The following is a 22,229-nucleotide window of genomic DNA, read 5'->3' as shown; positions in this document are numbered from 1 at the left end:
TTCTACTATAAAGGTGAGCCCTCCTGCCCTGGCCAGGTAGCTCAGTGTGTTGGAGCAATGAACTATTGCACAAGGGTTGCAGGTTCAATCCCTGGTCAGGGCACATACAGGGAGCAACCAATGAATATATAAGTAAGTGGAACAAGCTGATGTCTCTCTCTCTCCTTTCCTCTCTCTTTCTAAAAACAATAAATAAAAATTTAAAAAAGAGCCTTCCTTTCTTATATATCTATCCATCTAGCTGTCTGCCCATCTGTCCATCCATCTATTGATTTATCCATCAGTATGAACTCAGAGGTTCCTATTTTTTCAATGATTTATAATTCACTAGTATACTTAATCCCCCACCCCCCAGATTTGGCCAGTGGAACCCCCTTTAGGCTGACTCCTGTGTCCTTTGATATAATGTTCCCACCGTTTTTTGAGTATTTTACTTCTGGCATGACATGTCTCAGCTCATCCCAATCCTTCTCTGCGTCAGCCTCCACTCAGGCATGTATTATAGAACATGATTTATCAGAAGGGTTTGCTTTTGAAAAAAAATGAGGGAAGAAAAATTATTTAATCATTCTTACTAAGGGATGCACAACCATATTTCCTTAAGAACAAAGAAAATCACCTTTTTATTCAAGTTAAAAAATATGAAGGTACATAGGTGGCACTTGAAGACTTTACCTCGAGGATGATGCACAAAAAAATGGCTATATATTAGCCTTTGTTCACCATGAAGCTACAGTCTAAGTCAGCAGATTAGATAGAAGTTTAAAATATATACATATAGGCTAGGGCAAATATAGGTTTACAGTTGTTTGCATGGAAAACAATACAATAATTAATAAACAATAATATAAGAATAAACTCTGTGTTTCGTGCACTCACAACTGTAAACCTACTTCTGCCTCACCCTGTACATATATGCTAAATATTTAAGTCAACATGTCATGGAGAAGCTAATGATCAAATGTGTAGAAGGGAAGAGAGTACAAGATGGATTGGAGAAATTCTGGGAATCTGGAACTAGCTCTACATACATATACGTAGCCTTTAGAAGTTCTGTATCTGTAAATCTTTTAGGGTAAGAGCTTTAGGAAAGAAAGTGGAATTTATAAATTTAAAAGGCACTTTTTTGCACAATAAATGAAATTAAAGGTTCTATTTATAAACAATCTGAGTGCCTTTCCTCTTGAAAAGCCATGATATGGGAAATTTTAAATATACAGATATTCACTATTAACTAAAGTGCCTTTTGTATCAGTTTCTAAACAATGTTGCCAAATTGAACTTTCTGCATTGTTCTGCATCTGCACTGTCCAATGAAATGTTCTATATCTCTGTTGTCCAACATGGTAGCTACTAGCTACATGTGGCTATTGAGTACTTTAATTGTGGCTGGAGCAACTGAAGAACTGAATTTTAAATTTTACTTACTTGTAATTCATTTAAATTTTGGCTTCAATAGACAGGACAGCTTTTAATTTCTTCCACATTACTTCTATAGATCCATAAGTCTAAATTAGGTACTAAGGGTTGAATTTTGTTACTTATATATTTATTTTTATTCTTATCCAAGGACATTTTCCCATTGGTTTTTAAAGGAGGAAGGGAAAGAGGAGAAACATCAATGCAAAAGAGAAACATTGATCAGTTGCCTCCTGTATGCACCCAAACTCGGGACTGCACACTCCTGGATAGGGGATGGGGCTGAACAGGGGATCGCAGGCGCCTGGACTGGGGATTGCACGTGCCCAGATCAGGACTTAACCTGCAACCGAGGTATGTTCCCCGACTGGAATTGAACCCTCAACCTTTTGGTTATAGGAAGATGCTCCAACTGAGCCACACCGGCCTGGGTTACTTAAAGGTTGAATTTGACAAATTTAATGTCACTTGGGAAAGGTATGGGTTAGGTATGGAATAGAGATTTTTGGTAGTTGTTAGATTTCACTGGAACCACAGGCAGAACATCAAGATTTATATATTTGTTTTCAATTTGGGTTCTACAGGACATTTCCTAGAGGATACTTGAAAACATGAAACTAAAAATGTTTAAAAGCCTAGGTTTCTGGTATATAAAAAGCAAAGAAGATTCTACAACCTAATAATGTCTGACTAGCCAATAATGGTGGTTTGAAAAATATTGGACAGAAGTTTATTATAGAACAGAGGTAGGTCTTAATATTAAAAATGATTTATACTGAACTGGCAAGTGTGGCTCAGTTGGTTAGTGAATTCTCCTGTGCACCGAAAGGTCATGGGTTCAGTTTTTGGTCAGGGAGCATACCTAGGTTGTGCATTTAGTCCCCAGTCAGGGCATGTATGGGAGACAACCAACTGATGTTTCTCTCTCTCTCTCTCTCTCTCTCTATCCCTCCCCCCAACTCTCTAAAACCAATAAATGTATCCTTGGATGAGGATTAAAAATAGTAATGATGATGATAGTAATAATAATAATAATCATTATTATTATTTATACTTAAGTTTCTGACATGAATAAATTACTTAGAAAATGTCATAAATCTTAGACATCAACTCTAACTAAAAGATTCCATTTTTCTCATGAATTGTTAGAAGAAAATGAGTAAGGCGTCTTATGAATCTGTAAGAGTTTTAATCATAAATGGATGTTGCATCTTGTCAAATGCTTTTTCTGTATTTATTAATATCATATGATTTTTGACTTCCGGTCAAGATGGAGGCTTAGATGGACGCGCTAGGTCTCCCTCTACAACTAGAGAGGAATACAACTACTTCAAAACAAAGGATAACTAGAAATTCCAGAAAATAAAACTACACGGAAGCCCAACATATGAAGTTATAAACCAGCGGCACCCTTTGGGCAGGTAAGAGCAAAAGAGGGCGGCGCTGCTTGCGGTCGCACCTGGGACAGCGGCGGGGAGAACAATCCCGGCTGCAGTCGAACCCCCGGCAGCTCGCGACCCCAACGCTGGGGAAAGCAGCCACTACATCGCCTTGAACGGTGAGGCCCAGGGGGGCGGGAGGACGGATCCCGGTCTCCTAGCGGAATAACTGTGTGAATCCATCTTGGACCCCTGCCCCCAAAGAAAGTGCCACAGGGCTGCGAAATAGGTTGCGGACAGGCACCGGTCGCTGGATTGTGACAACAAAGCACCACGGCACAGCAAGAAAGGCTGCCGAACGGCGCCGGTCGCTGGGTCATTACGAGTACACAGGCACTGCCCCCTACAGCCGGCCTAAGAAAACAAAACGCATCTGTCAAAATGAGGCAGACAACTATAGAAATCCCGGTGGCACAGCTCACCAGGCAACAGATGGAGAACCTGACAGATGAACAGATAAGAAACCTGTCAGATGCTCAGTTCAGGGCCATTGTTATCAGGTGGCTTACAGAATTCACAAAAGATCTGGAAAAAGACGAGAAAGAAGCGAAAAACACTCATAACGAAAGGAACAAAACCACATACGAGACAGATGGTGAGGAAATAAAATCCAGAGTTCATTTCAACAAACTGGAATATGGAGAAGGAACAAGCAGTCAACCAATGCAGCGAGAGGAAATGGGAAGCAACGATGAGAGGATCAGAAACCTCTGGGACAGCTATAAAAGGCCCAACATAAGAATCATTGGTTTGCCAGAGAGCGAGGAAGATGAACTAGAACTTGAAAAATTGAGTGAAAATATAATAAAGGAGAACTTCCCAGACTTGGGGAAGGAAATAGACTTACAGGTCCAGGAAGCACAGAGAGTTCCAAAAAAACTGGACCCAGGGAGAACCACTCCAAGACACATTATAATCAAAATGTCAAAAATTAAAGATAAAGAGAGAATCTTAAAAGCAGCAAGAGAGAAGAAAAGAATTATGTACAAAGGGGTCCCAATTAGACTATCAGCTGACTTCTCAAGGGAGACCCTGCAGGCAAGAAGGGACTGGCAAGAAATATTCAAAGTAATGAAAATCCAAAACCTACAACCACGAATACTCTATCCAGCGAAATTGTCATTCAGAATAGAAGGACAGAGAAAGTGTTTCCAGGACAAAATAAAACTGAAAGAGTTCATTAGATCCAAACCACTGTTATATGAGATGTTAAAGGGACTGGTTTAGAAAAAGGAGGATCAAGACAATGAAATCTAAAATGAAAACTGCATCACAAGAAACAACAGAAGCTAGGGAATTGAAACAAAGGCAAACTAAACAGGCAACGAGAGTGGAAAAAGAACTATAGGTACGGGGAACATATTGGGGGGAGGTCAACAGGGAGGGGGAATGGGGAGAGGGAGGGAGATGATATAGGAATTAAGGATCATGGTAGGAGGGAATGGAATAGACAGAGGTTGAGAAGAACTGTATGCACAACTAATGGACATGATCTAAAAGGGGGGGACAACTGGAGGGAGGGGGGCCACCGGGTGGAGGGGAGCAGAGGGAAGGGAAATTGGCACAAATGTAATATTATAATCAATAAAACACATTAAAAAATATCATATGATTTTTATCCTTCATTTTGTTAATATGATGTATCACATTGCTCAATTTGCAATTTGTGTTGAACTATCCTTGTGCCCCTAGAATGAACTGCACTTAATTATAATGTATTATCATTTTAATGTATTATTGTATTCAATTTGCTAGTATCCATTTATAATTAAAACACTCAATAAAATTGGTACAGAAAAAAATGTACCTCAATATAATAAAGGCCATATGTGATAAATCCTCAGCTAATATCATACTCAATGGTGAAAAACTGAAAGCTTTTCCTCTAAGATCAGGAACAAGACAAGGATGCCCACTCTTATCACTGTTGCTCAACATAGTACTGGAGGTCCTAGCCAGAGCAATCAGGCAAGAGAAAGAAATAAAAGGCATCTAAATTGGGAATGAAAAAGTAAAACTGTCACTTTTTACAGGCAATATGATTCTTTATATTGAAAACCCTGAAGACTCCAGCAAAAACCTATTGAAACAATAAACAAATACAGTAAAATTGCAGGATATAAAAATCAATGTACAAAAATCCACTGCATTCTTATATCCTAACAATTAAATTTCAGAAAAAGAAATAAATACAAAACAATTACTTTTGCAAAAGAATAAAATACCTAGGAATAAAATTAACAAAGGGTGTGAAGAACCTATACACTGAAAACTATAAGACATTATTAAAAGAGATTGTAGAAGACACAAAGAAATGGAAAGATATTCCATGTCCATGGATTAAAAGAATCAACATAAGTTAAAATGGCCGTATTACCCAAAGCAATATACATATTAATGCAATCCCCATCAAAACCCCAATTGTATTTTCAAAAGAAATAGAAGAAAATATCATCAGATTTCTATGGAACCACAAAAGACCCCCAAAATAGCCAACACAATCAATACTGAGAAAAAAGAACAAAGCCAGAGGTATAATACTCCCTGACTTCAAATTATACTACAAAGCAACCATAATCAAAACAGCAGCATGGTACTGGCAGAAAAAGAGACACACAGATCAATGGAACAGAACTGAGAACCTAGAAATAAGCCCGCATACATGTATATGGGCAAAAGATTTTTGACAAAGGAGCCAAAAACATACAATAAAGAAAAGAAAGCCTCTTCAATAAATGGTGCTGGGAAAATTGAAAAGTCACACGCAAAAGAATTAAACTAGACTGCTCTTTGTCACCATATACAAAAGTTAACTCAAAATGGATCAAAGACCTAAATATAAGACCTGAATCAATTAATTACATAGAAAAAAAATAGGTATTAAACTTATGGACCTCGGTCTTAAAGAGGACTTTATGAATTTGACCTCAAGGGCAAGGGGAAGTAAAAGCAAAAATAAATGAATGGGACTATATCACACTATTCTGCACAGCAAGAGGAACTGACAACAAAACAAAAAGGCAACCAGCCGAATGGGAGAAGATATTTGCAAACACTTCCAACAATAGGTTAATATCCAAAATATATAAACAACTCATACAACTCAATAATTAAAAAACAAACAATCCAATTGAAAAATGGGCAGAGGACCTGAACAGACACTTCTCCTAAGAAGACATACAAATATCCAACTGATATTTGAAAAGATGCTTAACTTCACTAGCTATTAGGGAAATGCAAATCAAAACTACAATGAGATACCACCTCACACCTGTTAGAATGGCTATTATCAACAAGATGAGCAGTAAGTGTTGGAGAGGTTGTGGAGAAGTAGAAATCCTCATTCACTGTTAGTGGGAATGTAAACTGATACAGCCACGATGGAAAACAGTATGGAAGTTCCTCAAAAAATTAAAAATAAGAGTTACCATTTAACCCAGCAATCTCTTCCATGGTTAACTATCCCCCCAAATTTAAAAACTTTTATTAGCAAAAGTATATGCACCCCTATGTTCTTTGCAGCATTATTCATGGTTGCCAAGACATGGAAATGATGGAAGTGTTCTTTGATGGACAATTAAAGATGTAGTACCTATAGATGATGGAATACTACTCGGCCATAGGAAAGATATAACACTGCCATTTGTGATAACACTGACGGATCTTGAGAATATTTTGCTAAGTGAAGTAAGTCAGACAGAAAAAGTCAAGAACCATATGATTTCACTTATATGTGGTATATAAAACTGAAAGCAATAAATGAACAAAGAAGACAAACAAAAATTCATAGACACATACAACAGTATGGTGGCAACCAAAGGGAAAGGGGTGCATGTAGTAAAGGGGAAAGGAGGTCGAATATATGATGACAAAAGGAGACTTATCATTGGGTGATAAACACAATACAATATACAGATGATGTACACTTGAAACCTACATAATTTTACTAACAATGTCACCCCAATAAATTTAATTGAAAATAAAGTTAGAGAACCACTTGAACAGATTATTCAGAAGTTTCTCTTGATCATTTCTAGTATGAAGCTATAATGAAACAACTATAGGCTAATCCTGCTTTCCTGGTACTTATCAAGCTAAGGGATTACTTGTGTTTCTTACATTGTTTTATATTTCAGTGGATATTAGTAAGCCTAATGATTACTATATGACTGAATGTAGTCCTATTAGTAAAGGCTGTCATTGTTCAGGAGGAGCCTTTTGGATTGTTTTCCAGTCCCATCTTATTCTATAAAAATCACAATATTCTGTTTTGTATGCCTTCTACCTCCTTCTGAAACTGTCTTTGTTACTAAGGGATTACATAAACTTGTTATCTAACCTTTCAATATGCTTGCTTTATTTTGAACCATATTATTTTGGAAACAGCATATGTAGGGACGGCATTATTAGACAAAGAGGCTTGAGGTAATACATCTAACTCACTTTCAGTTTTCTCATGTGCAAATATGAGTTGCTATCACTTGACAATGGCATTATGAAAATGCTGAGATATTTCATGACAATATTCGCCAGATTCAAATAGAAAGTAGGTTATGTTTGGGGCACATGCATCATTTATTAATATAGAGAGTAACTCCAACTAATGTTATAGTGACACATAAGATAAAATATTTGTGTAAAATGACATGTAAGCAGACTAAAAATACTCGTGGTTTTCAAAGTGCCAAACTTACATTTATGGAGCTATCTGCATAGTGGAAGGAGCTGGTGAAACTAGTGCACTGTGTAAATGTATTGTGTCACTATGATTCCTACCTGAGATAACAAAACTATAAGCTAAGCTCTGCCAGGAAATGGGAAAGTTTTTAGAGGCACTGTCAAGACAGCTAAAGTTGGCTGTAGTACAAGAGCTATAAGGATTATGCTGGAGGAAACATTTTGAATTTGATAAATTTCCATACACCTAGTGTTGGTTTCTTTTCCATTTATTTGCTTCTATTTTTGAGAACTTAAGAGTGTGATATGGTAGAATTGTTCAGTACTTAACCCTCACATGTACTATTTCCTCACCAGTGATTCATTAGTAGACTGTTAATCTACAGTAACGCTTCCAAGATACTTGGAAAGTAGACTCATAAACTTCTGTTAAATAAGGAACACAAATTGTGGTTTTAATTTTATGCTTATACATGCCCATATTATCAGGTACAATGTAGATGAGGTCTGGTTTAGTCATCATTTCAATCATTTTTTAATCTCATATCCATACTTCCTTATATCTCACCAGTCCATCTACTCTACTCGACCTCTGTTACCACCGTCCTCATCTCTAGTTCGGATTACTGAAATGGATTCCTCACCTAGTTTCTTGACTACTATAATTCATTGTCCACAGTAATGTCAAAGTAATTGCTCCTCTGCCTAAAAATTCCCCAAAAGTGCCCCCGAATGTTAACATATAAACATGGCATGAGGCCCTTCATGATGAATCTTAGGCTTACGGCTGAACTCTCATCACTGCCTCCATTTTATTTTATTCTCCAGTCACACTGAGCTCCTTGTAGTACTTTGAAAGTGCCATACTCCTTCAATTACATGATGTTCATTTTGTAAAAACATTCTTGCCCATCTCCCTTAATCCCCCTGTTTTTCTTATTCTCCTCCATTTAACCTGGCTAATTAAGATTCTCTCTTTGAATTGTCAACAAATTGTCTTTGATCTCTGATGTTGGCTTCTACTTCATCTAGAGCCTTCCTTCTCCACACCTTCCATCCAAGGATATGCTTATTGATTTTTCAGAGAGAGGGGGAGGGAGAGGAAGAGAGGGAGAGGGGAAGAAAGGGGGATAAGAGGGAGAGAGAGCAACATCAAAATGAGAGAAATATCAATCAGTTGCCTCCTTACGTGCCCTGATTGGGGAATCAAACTCAAAACCTAGGTATGCACCCTGACCAGGAATCGAACCCACAAGCTTTTGGTATATAGGATGGAACTCCAACCAACTTCTAACCAACTGAGCTACCCAGCCAGGGCAAGCTTACCTTTATTATAGCACTTATCATACTATTTCACCCACTAGACTATGGACTACTCAAGAAACAGAGCTGTGTACTGTCTGTCTTGAGCACCCAGCACTATGCCTAGCACATAGTAGGTGCTTAAAATATATTCTTTGAAGAAAGGAAAAAATGGATAAATGAAAAGTCTAAGCTTTAAGCATCTAAAAAATTCACTTGTGTAAAACTGATTCATTTCCTAAAAATTAAATATAAGGGAAACAATGAGGTGTCACTTTAGTCACCTAAGAATCTTGGCTCCAACTAAAAACAGTTATATCTTTAATCAAAAAAATATATATTCAGGATAGCTAGACAGTCATAAAGCAAACAGACCATTCTTGAGATATTTTGACAAATATATAATCATGTTACAAATATCTCATGCTAATTCAGAATTAAAACAAAGACCAAACAAACAGTATCACAGAATCCAGTTCAATTCAAAAAGAAAACACAATACACTCATTTTATGAATGGGACAGGATATATGCAAGATAAGTCTGCAGCATCTTGTAGTGTACTCAAAATTAGGAAAGTACTCAAAAAAATATTTTTTAAATTCCACAATAATGGGGATACATCAAAGGGACACAAGACCCAACTGAAAGAGTCCCTATGGCCAAAGCTGGAACAACTTGAGCAACAAAATAAATAAAATAATATTAAATTATAACTCAAAGTACAAAATGAATAACCCCGGGTCCATACCAATATACATAAGTGAATAAATAAATAGGGGAGAAGAGACGAATCTGTAAAGAATACTTCCAAATACTTTGTGTAGATACTCTACCTTCAGAAGGTAGAACTTAACTCCTTATTTCTGAAGTATGGGCTATGAATAATGACTTCCTTCCGAAGGTGTGGGGGTTAAGTAATGTTATAGTAGAGAAACCTGACAAACACTACCTCAGCCAGGTCAACATCAACAGTAATAAATGATATTGATATGTACTCTTGATGTTATGTGATAAAGATGGTACTTTACCTTTGTGCCTTTCCTCTCAAATCTATAACCCAGTCTAATCATGAAAATACATCAGATAAATTCCAGCAAATATTTAACAAAATGCCTAACCAGATCTTGGCTGGCATGGCTCAGTGAGTTGGGCATCCTGCGAACCAAAAGGTTGCTGGTTCAATTCCCGGGTTGTGGGCCAGGTCCCCAGCTGGCACATGTGAGAGGCAACAGATTGATGGTTCTCTTGCACATCTGTTTCTCTCCCTCTCTTTCTCCCTAATGTCCCCACTCTCTAAAAATAAGTCTTTAAAAAATAAAATGTCAAAATACCAAACCAGTACTTCTCAAAATTGTCAAGGTCATCAAAAATAAGGAAAGTCTGAGAAATTATTATAGCCAAGAGGAGCCTAAGGAGACAAGAGCACTAAATGTAATGTGGTATCCTGAATTAGATCCTGTAACAGAAAAAAGACATCAAGTGAAAATGAAGAAAATCTGAATGATCTATGAACTTTAGTCAATAATGATGTATCCATACTGGTTCATCAATTGCATAAATGTATCATATTAGTGAAAGACATAAATAAAAAAAAGAAACTGAGTGTGGGATATAGGAGAATTCTCTGTACTGTCTTGTTTTTCTGTAAGTCAAAATTGTCCTAACATAAAAAGCTTACTATAAAAAAGCAGTAATTCCTGGGTTAGAACCTATCAAACTTCACCCTCAAATTGCTTTGTTTTAAATAAACAAAAACAATTAAAATTTTATTTTGTATAAAACCTTCTGATGTTTTAAATTATTATAGTATTACGGTGTGTAATTTTTTAAAAAAGAACAAAAGTGGTAATATTAAAAAAAAACAGTGAGTAGGCAATAAGGAAGTAGATAAAGAAAAAGCAGATATTCTAATATAGAAGCATAAATTTAATACAGTTCAAGAATAGCAAAGACATTTAACCTTTCTGTATACGACTTGTGTAAAAGTTTTAACTTACTTAAGAGGAGGGTTGAGGGGCAATATGGTTATAAATATCTTAACCCTTTGAGTGCCAGCATTGCTGTGAGTGAAGCTGACAAATTTTCCCAAAAGTGCCAGTGTTGCTCCCAGTGACTCTTTTTTTGATGGCTATAAAGGTAAATAACAATGGAATAATTTGTATTTTATGTTTTGTTCTCTTTTTTTTGTACCTCAGGTTATATACTGATATATATTTTTTCTCATGTTGATTCAAATTTCAAATTACGCATGGCACTCAAAGGTTTAAAAATATTTAAAATTGGGGTTCATAAAAATAGTTTTATGAAATCATACATTAGGATCAATACGTACAATAAATATGGAAGGGCTGTGAGAATTAAACTTCTTAACAGCAATGACGAATCTTTACTGTTTTCATTAAGAAAAGTTTCTCCTAGTCTCTAATTGCTGAGAGTCCTTGAAACGTAAGAGTCCATAAAATACAAAGTCGGTACATAGATGAAAGTGCCCCAAGACAAGGGAGTTATCTACTCATTGATCCATTCAACAACTTATGGAATGCCTACTATGCCCGACATTTTTCTTAGTGCTGAGGATATAGTGAAAGGATAGCTAGGGTCTTTGCTCTTATAACACTCATTTTCTAGGGAGGGTGAAAGACACACGATAGAGTCCAACCAACCAAAGGTGAGTGCTAAATTTCATGCAGGAAGTTAAAATAGGGTGATGGGATAGCAAATGACTGTGCAGCTACATTAGGTTGGGTAGTCAGAAAAAGTTTCTCTAAAGAGGTGAAATTTAAGCTACTTATTAGTTCTGTCTGCTAAGGGGGCATAGAATAATGATCGTCGTCGTCGTCGTCGTCGGCAGCCGTCCGTCTCGAGAGACGATGGTGTAGCTTCTTAAGAGTCTATCTGCACCGCCGAGAATGGCTGTGCAGTCCGACTCGGGAGTGACATGGTATCTGTCTCCTCCCGTGTTGAATCGACATCTTGTGATGACGCTGAAGCTACAGAGCCTGGGCAGGGTAATATGGAGGGTCTGCTGTTGCCCATGCAGCAGACCCCCCCTCTCTTCGCAGCTGAAGGGTCCAAGGGAAAGACGGAGTCGATACAGCTTGGGTTCAGGTGCGCCGCAGGAGTTGCCGGTGTTGACTACAACGTCAAACCGCCTTAGGGACTCCGGCTCCGGATTTTCTGTCGGGGTTTACTCCCTTAGCCTTTCCCCTGAAGAGGTATGCCGCAAGGCAGCGGAGGTTTTTTGGAGTCAGAGTTTTCCTTCTCTGATGTACCCTGACTGGAAGATCGAACCAGCGACACTTAGCTCGCGGCCGACGCTCAATCCACTGAGCTAAACCAGCCAGGGCATATAGAATAATGATACCCTGGTATCAATAAGCATACCTAGCATCCAGATTTTATTTTCTAAACACCATTCTCCACTTAAAGGAACCAAGGCCTATTGGAGAAATAATGACTCAAAGGCTGGAGGAGGAAATGTACAAAATGAGCTTGAACTATCTCGTTATACCAGAAAGTAGTGCTTATAGAATGGGGCCATGACAGAATGATAATGGCAAAATGGCCCAGTTTGAAAAGGCCACATCTGAGACAATTGAACAATAAAGTTCCATGCTCATATTAGATTATAACCCATTGAACATATTACACAAGCAAATGAATAAATAACTGGGATAGGGGTGAAGGAAGCTCTTTCTTTTAATAGAAGGGCATCTAACAAATGTAGGAGAAATAAGGAAATTAGAAAATTATCATTTGAAAAATATTAAAAATAAGTGAAAGAATAATATAAAGCAAGTCAGAGGAAAGGATAAAGCAAATGTAAGATGTTACCATTTGGATAACTGAGTGAAGAATATAGGAGAATTTTTTCCTGTGAGTTTGAAGTTAAGAAAAAAAGAAATTTTGTTATGAAGTAGAGCAGAGAAATGGGTCAGTAACAGGAAGAATATGAGACAAAGGGAAGTTTTTGTTATTATTTTTGAACAGGAGATGACAGAGGATTTTTGTAGGATGACAGGAAGGGAGTAAATGCAGAAACAAAGCCCTTCAGGACAGTGGGGATGGGACGCACAGAACTAGAAGAGAACTGACACTTAATCCACTGTAACCCAAGGATAGGCAAGAAGTTTGAGCCCCGCTGGGAGAGAAGGGTAGTTCTGGTGGTAAGCAAATGAAGATATTGTGTGATTTATTTTTTGTGCTCACACAAGCAGGATGGATTTAGAATTAAGAAGTGAGATAAGAAAATCTAAAATAGTTTTGGAAAGTGTAAAAGTAAACATTTTAGACCCTTGGCTGGTGTTGCTCAGTAGACTGAGTGCTGGCCTGCGAACCTAAAGGCTGCCGGTTCAATTCCCAGTCAGGACACATGCCTGGGTTGTGGGCCATGTCTCCAGTTGGGGCACAGGAGTGGCAACCACTGAAGTTTCTCTTCCTTTCTTTTTCCCTCCCTTCCCCTTTTTCTATACATAAATAAATAAAATCTTAAAAAGAAAAAATTTTAGAGAAGTGCAATAGGACTGCCATGCAGTGTTGAGGGCCTATTTGAATTTAGTGATCACTTATTTAAAACAAGAAATTAGTCCCTTCAGCAATGCTGAGATATTTGGGTGCAGGTAATAAGTAGGTGGATATTTGACTATTACTAGGGTTAGGTGTTTGAGAGAGGTAGGGAGTGGAGGAGGGAGGATAAGGGAAGGGAGAGGGAGGTACATAGTTTGCAAAAACATAATTATGATGAACCATGAAATCTAAACTCAATAAGGAGGTAAGAGAGGGCACCAAATTCAGTGTTTGGGGTGAGATTTATGAGTATCTATCTGGAATAGTGGGTGTGTGCTGGTGACACACAGCTGATTTAGATGTGACCCTTGCCTTCACAGCTCTTACATCTAGGAAGAAAGATAAACATAAAAAGTGCACTAACAAATAAGTGACCATGCAGGGATACAGTGGCACAGAGGAGGCCATTCAACCCAGCATTAAGGGAGAGAATGTCAGGTAGGCTTCTTAGAGTTGGCAACATTGCAACTGAAGGATGAGCATAAGCTATAGAGAAGAGTGAAGAAAAAAGGACATTACAGGCAGCCAGGCCTGCAGTCCTGGGCAAAGCTAAAAAGTAATAAACTACCATTGTTAGAATTACAAACTATGATATTTAATAAAGCAAGAGTATGAAATTTAGATGGGACAAGGGTGGGGGACAAAACTACAGATGGCACTGGGGACCAGGTCACAAAAGACCATGTGCGCCCCCTTGAAGAGCTGTAAAGGCGACAGAAACAAAAAAAGTTTTAATTTGCAGATGACATGATAGTGTACATAGAAAACCCTATAGACTCCACAAAAAAACTACTCAACCTAATAAGTGAATTCGGCAAAATAGCAGGATACAAAGTCAATATAAAGAAACTGAAGGCATTTTTATACACCAACAATAAAAACTCAGAGATAGAAACTGAAAGAAAAATCCCATTTACCATAGCAACAAGAAAAATAAAATACCTAGGAATAAACTTAACCAAGGAGGTAAAAGACCTGTACTCAGAAAACTACATAACACTGAAGAAAGAAATTAAAGAAGATACAAATAAATGGAAGCATATACCATGCTCACGGATGGGAAGAATCAACATCATTAAAATGTCCATACTACCCAAAGCAATTTATAGATTCAATGCAATCCTTATTAAAATACCAGCAACATATTTCACAGACCTAGAACTAATACTTCAAAAATTTATATGGAACCAAAAAAGAGCCCGAATAGCCACAGCAATTTTGAGGAAGAACACAGTAGGAAGAATCACAATACCTGATATCAAACTATACTACAAGGCCACGGTAATCAAAACAGTCTGGTACTGGCATAAAAACAGACATATAGATCAATGGAACAGAATAGAGAGCCCAGAAATAAACCCAGGTCTATATGGTCAACTAATATTTGACAAAGGGGGAAAGAACGTCAAATGGAATGAAAAGAGCCTCTTCAACAAATGGTGTTGGGAGAACTGGACAGGGACATGCAAAAAAATGAAACTAGACCACCAACTTACACCATACACCAGAATAGACTTGAAATGGATCAAAGACTTAAATGTAAGCTGTGACACCTTGAAAGTCCTAGAGGAAAACATAGGCAGGAAAATTTCAGATATCCCACGTAGCAACATTTTCACTGATAGATCTCCTAAGGCAAGGGAAATAAAGGAAAGAATAAACAAATGGGACTACATCAAACTAAGAAGTTTCTGTTCAGCTAAAGAAAACATTAGCAAGATGAAAAGGAAACCAACCATATGGGAAAATATATTCGCCAATGACATCTCAGACAAGGGATTGATCTCCAAAATATATAAAGAACTCATACGACCCAACACCAAGAAGACAGACAACCCAGTTAAAAAATGGGCAAAGGACCTGAACAAACACTTCTCCAAAGAAGACATACAGAGGGCCCATAGACATATGAAAGTATGCTCAACATCACTAGCCATCAGAGAGATGCAAATAAAAACCACAATGAGATACCACCTCACACTAGTCAGAATGGCCATCATCAACAAATCAACAAACAACTTGTGCTGGAGAGGATGCGGAGAAACGGGAACCCTGGTGCATTGCTGGTGGGAATGCAGACTGATGCAGCCACTATGGAAAACAGTTTGGGATTTCCTCAAAAAACTAAAAATGGAACTGCCTTTTGAGCCAGCAATTGCATTGCTAGGATTATATCTGAAAAATCCTGAAACACCAATTCAAAAGAACCTATGCACCCCTATGTTCATAGCAGCACTATTTACAATAGCCAAATGCTGGAAACAACCTAAGTGCCCATCTGTATATGAGTGGATCAAAAAACTGTGGTACATTTACACAATGGAGTACTATGTAGCAGAAAGAAAGAAGAAACTTCTACCATTTGCAACAACATGGATGAAACTAGAGAGAATTATGCTTAGTGAAATAAGCCAGGCAACGAAAGAAAAATACCTTATGCTGTCACCTATTACAGGAAACTAATGAACAACACAAACAAATGAGCAAAATTGAACCAGAGCTATGTAAACAAGAAGTAGACTAACAGTAACAAGGGGGGAGGTGGGAGGGAGAGAAGGGGGTAAGATGGGGAAAGGTCAAGTCAAAAAACATGTATAAACGACCCACGGACATGGGAAACTGAATGGGGACTGAATGTGGGGGAAGAGAGGGGCAGGATGCAGGGAAGCAAGAGGGGGAAAAAAGTGAGACAACTGTAATGGAAAAACAAATTTTTTTTTTTTTTAGTGGGGGGAAAAAAAAGTTTTAAATAGCAGAGGCACAGGCAGATATGTGGCGTTGGAAACTGCCCGGGCGGCAATGTGAAGAAGCCAAACTAAGGCAGAGAGACTAAAGTGGAACATGCCTTAGAAGACTGCTTGCTTTGCAAGAGGAGAAGCAAAATTTTTGGAATGGAAATAAAACTGCACGTTATAATACAGAGTGAACATTAATGAATAAAACTAAAAGCTCTATTTTCCACATCAAAAGAACAAAGAAGAAATGAATGATTTTTTTTTTTTTTTTCATGTGTGTCTCCATTTATCCAGCCATCACTAGGTATACTAGTGCCTGCCCATACCTTCTAGGGCACTGGGAACATGAATGAGGTTCATGGATAAAGTGCTTTTGGGTTTAGAAAAGACATGGACTTAAGGTATGTTGACACTTAGAATGATTACTGGTACTCTGGGCCAGGGAACTGAAAGGTAGGCTTTCCAATTTAATGAATAAAATTAGCCCTACGGTGTATGCTGTTGGCATAAGAAATATCAATAAATGCATAAAGACTTTCTTCATTAATCTTAGGTTGTTAAGTAATGTATTTAAGAAAACAATTCTGGTTCTAAATTTACCAAAGAATAATGATAAATTATATTAATATACTAGCATTGCACTTAAAGATCAGGATGTACATTTTAGGCAAAGCACTGTGTAAGTACAGATCATAGCAAATTGCTTTGAAAAGGGTATGCTTTATAAAGCAATTTCATGTGTAAGCAAAAGCAAGTGTAATCTAGAATTACTAATCCATCATATGTGAGAATTGAAGGAGTCAGTTTACAGGAACTATAAACTGTACATAAGCACACATAATTTCTTAAATTATGTGATCAATATTCATTTAACAAGCACTTAGGTGCACAGCAAAATTTTAACATTACCAGCAGAAGCAAATCTTCTCAGCATCCTCATTTATACTGAAAAAAAAAAAAGTACTTCTTTTTATTTGAAGATCCTAAATAAGGACTGGTAAACTATTTTTGTAAAGAGCCAGACAGTAAATATTTTCAGCTTTCTGTGCCATGCAGACTCTGTCTAATCTACTCAACTCTGCAGTCACAGAAAATGCATAAACAAATGACTGTGGCTTTGTTCAAATAAAATTTAATTTGCAAAAACAAGGCAGCAAGCTGGATTTGGCCCCTAGTTCATACTTTGCTGACTCCTGTTCTAAAACACCACCTGTAGATTTTATCAGTTGCTCTTACATTATAAATTTACTCAAAAAAAATTAAAAATAGAGGGCCCAAATTGTACTGGCAATTTTAAGAAATCTCCTAAAAAGTTTCCTATTTTAGCTCTATCAATTTTCCCTACAGAAAGGAAAAAAGTCCATACAGATAGAGAATGTTGCATTATGGTTTAGTTTCAGGAAAAAACATTTTTCCTCCTTTAATTTTCCAGGACATTTTCCTAGCTGATTGCTTTTCTATTCATTTCAAAAGTAAGTGAGTCAGGAAGCAATAGGGAACAATCTGAACAAGAAGATGGTAAGTCCAATTTTGGATAAGCTTATTTGAGACTGGCTGCAATTTCACGTGGAAATGCACCCGACTGGCAACCTCTAAAGCAAAAATTCATGCTTCAGCTTCTACGGCAAAACTAATTCATCTTATTGATGTTCATCACTTTCAAACACTAGCCAATTAAAATACTCTGGGCCCAACCAATATTTTACCAAGACACCCACAGAAAAGGACAGTGTTATTATTATACTTTGGTTTTATAAATCAATCCTAGATTTATTTAGCAAATGAACATACCAAACATGTAATAATGCATGCTTTACCACTGATTAGGCTATGAGAGGTATTTTTATCTTTTTTTAATTAAAAGCCTGTAAAAGATTTTACCTTAAATTTGATAATTTTTAATTTTGATTTACAAAAAAGGCAAATGGCTTTGAAAGGTAAGATAGTGTCAGAAAAATGATCCCTAAACGTGAGGGAAATGTTTTAAATTAGTTTTGACAATTTTTTTTTTTAGGTTTATAGTTAAAATCTAAATGAAAAAAATTTCTTGTTTCAATCATTTCCTATTTACCTTGTAAAGTTTTTGATATAAATAACAATAATAATAATATCTAGCACTTTATTAAATTTCAACATAGACAATGCACTGGGCCATTAGTGTATGGAAGTACTCTGTTAAGAGCTATAGTTTAGAGTAACTTCCCCAAAGTGAAAGCCAGTCTTAAACCAAGTCTGAATCAGTTCAAATTTCACATTCCCAAATGCTAGTTAGATGATTTCATATCATCTTGAAACCAATAAACTGTGCAAGAGAATTCTTAAATAGATTGAAACATCTGTTTTATTCTCTCTTCCCTAAATCTGTCCACAAATTATTTGACAAAAAACTGTCTCCATATTTTTTTCTTGCTAAAAATCTGTTGCCGCCTCTGTACTTACTTTAGAATAAATTTTGAACTTCCAAGCATGGTACTCATGGGCCCCAAGATCTTATCTCATCTTTCCCACTCTACCCTGCCATAAACCATAATTTTAGGCACCATGGCCTTTCATCCTTGGTCTGTGTGCATTCTTAAGGCTAGAGGGAGACTCTTCCATTTCAGGTTCTGAAATCCCTCTCATCCCTGAGCTTCAGCTCAAATGATACCTACCCCGTGAATTTTTCCTTAACTCTGCCAGTAAAAACAATCACTGTCTCCTCTGTGCTACCATAGCCCTTCATACCATACCTTTATTTTGGCTTCTATCATCCCTTGCTTCACATTTTTGTTGTCAGTCTGTCCATGTTTCTCACTAGACATGCTTGAAGACTGAGATGACAATGTATTCCTCTTGGTATCCCTCACAACATCCAGCACAATACTTTGTACATGGCCGGTACAAATAAAATTTTCTAAGAGGAACTGAGCAGAAACTCCATGTTGCTAAAATTCCTGTAATATGCAACTGTAGGAACCCACAGCCATCTGTAGAACCCCAAATCCCAGGAAGCAATCCCATAAAAACTGTTGACTTCTTGGTTTGTGAAGGCTGTAGGACATTCTATAAAGTATTGAATAGAAGAACATGCTACTGAACCAGGGTAGATGGTAAAGTGGTAAATGTTTTCCGGAAAGGTCACTTTGTGTGAAGACATACTGAAAGGAAATATATGAAATACAAACATTCAGAAGTGTTGAGTATATAGTTTACATTTGACAGCAATGTCTTGCAAACATTATGAAGGTGAAACCAGATGGGGAGGGAGGAAGTGAAGGAAAATACTGTTGAATTTCTTCTGAAGAAAAGATCAAGTTGTGGAAATCAGTGAAGTAGTCCAGAGAGAGAGGAGAGAGCATGTTGAACAATACGGTATTTGCTTCCCAAGTTAGTTTCCTCTTATATCCCAACTTCTTCCAACTCATATTGGCCACGTACTTCTCATACACTCTGTTCCTTATTGCAATTTCAAAACATCTTTCAAAGGATAAAATTTTAGTAGAACACCCTGGCCACACAGCTCACTTGGTTAGAGCATTGTACCAATAAGCCAAGGTTGTGGATTCGATCCCTGGTCAAGGCACATACAATCAACCAGTGAATGCATAAATAAGTGGAACAACAAATCAATGTTTCTCTCCCTCATTTCTCTCTTCCTCTTTCTCTCTAAAGTCAATAAATAAAAAAAATTTTAAAGTTTGGTAGAAAATTTTATACATAAACACAGCATTTTTTACTATACTTTCTAGATCATCAATAGGCTTGATATTATTAATACACACTGAAAAGTAGAGGTATTACCTAGAATCCAGAAAATTTTTACTAATGAAATGACTGAGAATTAAATGACCAGAGGTGAGTAGCTACCAGGTAAAACCTCTCATGATTCTTCTCAGTCTAAACCTCAAATGTTATTATGTGACAGAGTTGTATGTTAAGGCTTCTTCCTTCTCACTCAATATAGTCTTCCTTAACTGGTAATCATCAACTCCTTTATTTAACCATCAGATCTATCTGTATGATGGTTTAGATTCATACTGAGACTACCTTTCTTTCAAGCTTTAACTGTTCTTTGGGTATTTTAACTAGGATATTCTAATGGCCCCTTAAACTCATTATATTCATAACCAAATGTATTATTTCAACTTTTCTTCTCCCCCAAATATATGAAAGCACTCCATTCCTCCTTTGGTACCAATCTTAGTTAAAAGCGCAACAAAGTTAAAAACCTGTAGTTACCTTAAACTTCTACCTTACCTCGCTCCCCAAATTTTATTCATTCTGCATGCGTCCTAAAATCTCTCTTTAGATGAAATTTCATAACCCTGGGAACAGACAGAAGATTCCACAACTTTCCAGAATGCAAAACAAAACATAACAGGTCATATACAAAAAGGATCATGGACTAGAATGACTGGCCATGTCAACAGAAGTAACACAGGCCAGAAGATAATGGAGCAGAGCCTTTAGATTACTAAGGCCAAACATTTTTCAATCAATGGTGAGGCTAAAGTAATAATAATGATTTTCTGAAATAATTTTCAGAAAATAATGATTTTTAGACATTCGTATCTTCAATTTGTTTCCCTTTCATGTATCATTTCTCAGAAAAATATCAGATGATATGCTCTACCAAAAGGAGTTAATAAAAAGTGGAAAACATGGAATCCAGGAAACAGGGTAGCAACACCGAAAAAGGGTAAAAAGGTCCCCATGATGATGATGAATAATAGATAAATAGTCATAATAATTTGATATAATAAAAATTGATATATTTATACTGGAAGAATGGGAGGATAGGAAATGCGTATAAAGAGTCAGGTAAGATAAGAGAAGTCCCTGGGATCCTAAGTCCTTTTCCACATAAGACAGATGAAGATAACATTCCAGACACAGAAAGATCAAGAAATAGCTACCTAAACATTGCATTTAGAAATCTGAAGGTGAATATCAGAAATAGTAGCTAAATAAAGTTTAACAGTTGCTTCTGGGGATGGATCCCAGGGGACTGTTGTTTTTCATTATACGTCTCGCAGTACTATTTGACTTTTAAGATTAAGTATATGTAAAACTCTAATAAAAATTACAAAGAAATAAAAAGGTAGGTACTCTGTTTAAACATAAGGAGACTATTTTGTGTTACAATCCCATAGGCAAAGGCTCTCGAAGCTAGAAAGAATTCTTGAGATCTCATCTTATTTTAATATCCCTAATATAATATTTATAATAAAGAGAACACGCTGATTTCTCTACTCAAATCAGTTCTCCTTTTCCTGCAAAGTTTTATCATTCCATATCAATGATTCCAATGGATGTTCTAAACAAACAACCACACTATAACAGTAATGAAAAATGGTTATGTTTACTTGCATATGTCCTCTCCTCACCTCTCCCTCCAGATGTCCCCCCAAGGGAGTTAAACATTTAAGATTTGTGGCCCCATTCTATATAACACACTTGGTCTATGGATAAATAAAATGTGCCAAGTTCTTTCTTTACGATTCTAAGACTGCAGGAAATATTTTTCTAATGTGAGGAATATGGTTTGATTAACTAGGCTCTGTCCTTACGATTCTAAGACTGCATGACACATTTTCCTAATGTGAGGAATACAGTTTGACTAACCACCTGCTGAATTAAGTCTAGGAGAAGGGAAGTTATGGTGAAAAGTTTTTTCTCATAAAAAATAAATATAATTCTAAGGGTCAAAAGCAACAATAAAAATAGTTCCTGATATGCACTTTGCTTAATTACATTATTTGGGGCTATATAAATATATATATATATATATTTTTTTATTTTTTAGATTTAATTTTAGAGAGAGGGGAAGAGAGAGAGAGAAGGAGAGAAACACATGTACGAGAGAAACATCAATCAGTTGCCCCCCACACGGCCCCAACCAGGGACCTTTCTGTAGAGGATATATGCTACTGCTCAACTTCTACTGTAAGATGGCAGCCCTAAAAACTCTGTTAATAAAGCATGTTATGGATATATTCCTGCTCCTAAAGGAATGAGGAGGAGACATTTCCACATGTAGTTCACTCTTAAATCATATTTACTTTTACCACTGCCTGGATACATGCAATGATTAAATGGTACATATTTCC

General features: G+C 36.8%; 1 protein-coding gene and 1 non-coding gene across 2 annotated transcripts in view; both read right to left on the bottom strand.

The window, feature by feature from the left end:
* The window catches only part of BCAP29 (B cell receptor associated protein 29), a 55,107-nt gene that overhangs the window by 9,259 nt on the left and 23,619 nt on the right, over window positions 1-22,229 (bottom strand). The window lies entirely within an intron of this gene.
* LOC150001776 (small nucleolar RNA U109) lies at window positions 22,029-22,159 on the bottom strand. Its single transcript, XR_016513207.1, has one exon. It is a non-coding gene; the product is annotated as a small nucleolar RNA U109 (small nucleolar RNA).

This window comes from Furipterus horrens, unplaced genomic scaffold (genome assembly GCF_987537825.1).
Source record: "Furipterus horrens unplaced genomic scaffold, mFurHor1.1.pri manual_scaffold_9, whole genome shotgun sequence".
NCBI classification, from domain to species: Eukaryota; Metazoa; Chordata; class Mammalia; order Chiroptera; family Furipteridae; genus Furipterus; species Furipterus horrens.
Note: the sequence above shows the minus strand (reverse complement) of the source record. Positions and strands in the feature narration are given on the sequence as shown.